At 47.5% G+C, this 4,881-nt stretch overlaps 1 non-coding gene across 1 annotated transcript; it reads right to left on the bottom strand.

Annotated features, from left to right (window-relative positions):
- Positions 1 to 3,129: 3,129 nt before the first annotated feature.
- On the bottom strand, positions 3,130 to 3,201 carry Trnat-ggu (transfer RNA threonine (anticodon GGU)). Its single transcript has one exon. It is a non-coding gene; the product is annotated as a tRNA-Thr (tRNA).
- Positions 3,202 to 4,881: the final 1,680 nt, after the last annotated feature.

The raw sequence follows: 4,881 nt of genomic DNA, 5'->3' as shown, positions 1-4,881 counted from the left end.
GAGGTGCAGATATAGTACGGTGGCTTCCAGAACGTACGCGGTAGTTATTCAAGTTGGACACGCCTCGCCGGTAAGGCGAAAAAGCTAGAGACTTTCGACGGCACCCGTTGTTGCGGCCGCCGCCGTGCACTTTTTTCCTTCGTTACTGTTTGCTGTTTTCATGGTTTGCCAACATCTGCGATGACGCTATAACAGAATCAAGTGAGTGTACGTGATTGTGGGAGTTATGTGTGCTAATTCTAGCATATGACATGTCTGATCTCGACTTAGACGGCGTCCGCACGCGCTGGGTGTCGTTCGGGCCCTCGTACTCGCATGTGTTTATCTGAGTATGGGTTACGTTTGTAAAACATGCGGTCAGTAACCGCTCACGGCGTGCCCCTGACTGCCGGAGGATGTGCTTGGGTGTCGGGGTAAGCCGGCGCAAAACCGTGTTTATTCTGAAACCAAATTTTGAAGCGATTTCTCAGAAAAGAAGTGCTTTCATTCGTGTGTAGCCAGTGCGTATTGCGACACGAGGTTCCCGCTGCCTTTTACGTGAAAATTTGTTTTCGTTGCGAAATTTGAACTAAACACTCGTGGCAGATGTGTGTACAATAACGGTGTGTTGAACAAAGGGTGGTTTTAAATACAAATAATGTGTCTGTTTTGGTTATTCCCAGAATCCCGGATCACTTCTCCCGCCTCTTCACTCCAGTTGACAGCCACACTCGGGGAAACGAAGGTGCCGCTCTGGTCTGGCGCCTCACCGCTCGTGATGGGAAAATCAACAGCGGCGTTCGCCCTGTCAACGAGGCAGTCGGTCCTACATTTCTTGTGGTTCGACAAGACGACGTAGGAAAAGAGGTGAGTGGCACCCACGCAAAGGAGCCTAAACCAATTTCGTTTGCTGTTTATAAGAGGCTCACATCATCTTGTGCTGCAAGTTTTTCGCCAAGTGACGTGTTATAAAAGGTACTATTTGCAAGTTGTGTTTTACACGATAACGGCAAAAAACTTGGTTCCTTACCATACGTGTTTGCATTTGTTGTTTTGTTGAGAGCCTTCATTGTGTCTATGTGAACCACTTATTTTGTAGGTTTCGCAAACCTTTACTGCAATTTCATTTTCTCATCATAATATCACGTTCTGCTTTTCAGATACCGTTTTTCATGGTGCTCACGCTGAACAGGAGCGACAACCTAGCAAGCCACAAGTCTGATGCCTCAAGCCGTCACCACTTTTTCATTTATTCTTAATCATAAGGAATAAAGATTGAAACATGATGCCTATTTCTGCAGTTTATTTTGCACTATATGGCACTATGCACACCAGTCACACATTTTAGTTGGCTATACTCATAGAAGCATGTAAATGAGGAATACCCAAACTTCTTAATTGGAAATCAAAGCCATCTTTACGCGCTTTCTATATAACTTTGCTGGAAAATATGTGTTGTTTTGACGAGTTTTATTAAAATAATGCTAAAACTGAACTATTCTTTTTTTTTTTTTTTTGCAGTCGCTGGGCACAACGGCAAGTATTATTGGACTTGCTTAAAATGAATACTTCACTATTTCCAACAGTAGCCGCGCAAAAGTAGAGCAAGGGTCCAATGAGTAGCTTAAAATACTTGTGGAGTCGCTTGACGCTTCGGTGTGGCTCACTTGACCCCCGTAGAAGTGTTACCGGCAAGAGTCGTCTGACTCCCTATAAGTGGTAACGTGATCCTTCGGATGAGAGTCTTTCCGCTTTTCCTAGAGGGTCAGGGGACTCTCCTAGAGCGAGCCGACCTTGACCCACCAAGAGAGTCACCGTGACTATTTAAAGAGAGTCCTATACGTGGCAAGTCAGAACTCCCCGAAAAGAGTCACGCATACTCTTTTTTTTCTTAGAGTGTGGTTTGGCGGGTGCTTCAGCTAGCCGACTTTAGCTGCGCCTCGGAACTCTGCGGAAATTGGTCGCCGTGACCTTCGGCTTCCTCGACGCTCGCTCGCAAGTAGTTCGCCGCCTTTGGTGGCGTCGACCGCGCTTTCGCTCGCTGTACCGGTGCGCGCTCGAGGAATTTGGTGGAAATTGGACGCCGTTATCGTCAGCTTCCCCTTCGCTCGCTCGCAAGCAGCCTGGCGCCGTTCGTGGCGTCGGCTTCACGTTCGCGCGCTGTTCTGCTCGAGTTTCGCTGGCGGCTGCGGCGGCTGACGAGCTTGCTCGAGCTGTACGACACCGCTCGCAAGTAACTCGCCGGCTCGTTGGCGCACGGTGGTTTGCGGCGCCTCATCGTGAAGGCTGCGGCTGCCGCACTTGAAGTGTTTGTTGCGCTCTGTGGCTTGAAATACGTCTTTGATGACGTATGACATCACGGTGAAATTATTTACATGCCATATTTTAGACGTGTGTTTTTATTTAAGCATTCGACACTATCAACCACCACATTCTTTTTGTGCAGCCTGAAGCAATAGGCGTAACTAGTCCTGCACTATTAATAATAAAAAACTACCTACTAATAGAAGCCAAGTTGTCAGTCTGTAAGGTCATAAATCCATACCTAAAGTAACAAATATAGGAGTACCTCAAGGTTCTATTCTCGGCCCACTTATTTTCATTATTTACATAAATGATTTGCCATCTTGCCTTACCAGTTCAGAATGCTTACTGTATGCAGACGACAGAGCTATTGTTAACACTGATAAATGCCTCCAATCTCTGACACAGAAACTAAATCATGATCTTTCAGGCTGCGCTGCTTGGTGCGTCCATAATAAATTACAAATAAATCCCACTAAGACGAAATTCGTTGTTTTACACTCTCACCAACGGGAACACAATTATATCCCGCCAATATTTCTAAATCAATTCGCAATTGAAGCAGAGGATGAGGCGACCTTCTTGGGAATTAAACTGGACCGCCATTTGAAATTTCATTCGCATGTTACATACCTGCGAAAAAAATGGCTTACGGCGTACGTGTTCTAAATAAATCCCGCGATATATTTTCCAAACCCACTTACTTTAATTGTACTACGGTTTTATTCATTCTCATATCAATTACTGAGAACTAACAGACAGCAATGCCTAGGGAAGTATAGGGGGTGTTATTTGTAGTAATTACAATATAAATGCGAAGAAAGTAAAGTGGACGAAAGGATAACTTGCCGCCGGCAGGGACCGAACCTGCGACCTTCGAATAACCCGTCCGATGCTCTACCACTCAGCTACGGCGGCGGTCATCTCCCCGTCCACTTTATAGGGTATAATGTCGATTGAAACTTAGGAGTGTTAGTCAGCGCCAGTCGCAGCCATGGCAGCGAGTGTGGAACACACTTTTTTCTGCCTATTTTGGCGTCACTTTGCATGTGATCTATTTACGAGCAGGCAGCTGACCAATAATCCCTCGCATGCTACCTGCAGACATCATGTCTGCCAGAACGAGACCCTCGCTATGAATGAAGGAAAGATTACTTTTAAGGGCTCGTTTTCCTTTGTTATACACAATATTAATGAGAACTAACAGACAGCAATGCCAAGGAAAGTATAGGGGGTGTTATTTGTAGTAATTAGAATATAAATGTGAAGAAAGTAAAGTATTCTAATTACTACAAATAACACCCCCTATACTTTCCTTCATACTTTCCTTCATTCATAGCGAGGGTCTCGTTCTGGCAGACATGATACCTGCAGGTAGTATACGAGGGATTATTGGTCAGCTGCCTGCTCGTAAATAGATCACGTGCAACGTGACACTAAAATAGGCAGAAAAAAGAGTGTTCCACACTCGCTGCCATGGCTGCGACTGGCGCTAACACTCCTAAGTTTCAATCGACATATATACCCTATAAAGTGGACGTGGAGATGACCGCCGCCGTAGCTCAGTGGTAGAGCATCGGACGCGTTATTCGAAGGTCGAAGGTTCGGTCCCTGCCGGTGGCAAGTTATCTTTTCGTCCACTTTACTCTCTTCACATTTATATTCTAATTACTACAAATAACACCCCCTGTACCTTCCTTGGCATTGCTGTCTGTTAGTTCTCATTAATATTGTGTATGACAAAGAAAAACGAGCCCTAAAAAAGTAATCTTTAATTCATTCATAGCGAGGGTCTCGTTCTGGCAGACATGATGCCTGCAGGTAGTATGCGAGGGATTATTGGTCAGCTGCCTGCTCGTAAATAGATCACGTGCAACGTCACGCCAAAATAGGCAGGCAGAAAAATTACACCATCTCCCGCTAAAGGGGACCATGAGGCGATGCGAAGCCGGAGCACTTGCACGATCGCGTTCCGTTGGCGTTCGTTGGGCATACTACCGACCTCGCGTCGTGGAACGCGAAGAGGGACGCTACGCGCGTCGTATCTTCTATCTAGCCTGGCCGTTAATTCTCACAGGGCGAGCGGGGAACGCGTTCGACAGGCGGGCGAGAGGGGGGCAGCGTAGGAGAGGAGAGAGAAGGGGAGGGGACGCGCATGCGCTCGAGCTCATCGCGGCGTCGCGCAGGAGAGAATTTCGGCATGTCTAGCCCGCGTTTAAGAGGAAGAGTGGAAAGGGGGATGGGAGAGGGCAAGTGGAGAGGGGGAGGGTAGAGGGGGAAGGGAGAGGGTGAGGGGAGAGGGGAGGGGAGAGGGTAAGTGGAGAGGGAGAGGGGTAGAGGACATGGGGGATGGTGAGGGGGAGTGGAGAGGAGGTGTGTGGAGAGGGTATGCGCATGCGCAGTAAGGGTGGTCACGCCTCACACCACCACCACCACCACCGGATTGAGCTCGGCCTTAAGATACTTCGCATCTAAAAGAGTGTTCCACACTCGCTGCCATGGCTGCGACTGGCGCTGATTAACACTCCTAAGTTTCAATCGATATATATACCTATAAAGTGGACGGGGAGATGACGCCGCCGTAGCACAGTGGTAGAG

Source organism: Rhipicephalus sanguineus, chromosome 2 (genome assembly GCF_013339695.2).
Source record: "Rhipicephalus sanguineus isolate Rsan-2018 chromosome 2, BIME_Rsan_1.4, whole genome shotgun sequence".
Lineage (NCBI taxonomy): Eukaryota > Metazoa > Arthropoda > Arachnida > Ixodida > Ixodidae > Rhipicephalus > Rhipicephalus sanguineus.
The sequence above is the reverse complement of the archived record's forward strand: the minus strand, read 5'-3'. Positions and strand labels throughout refer to the sequence as shown.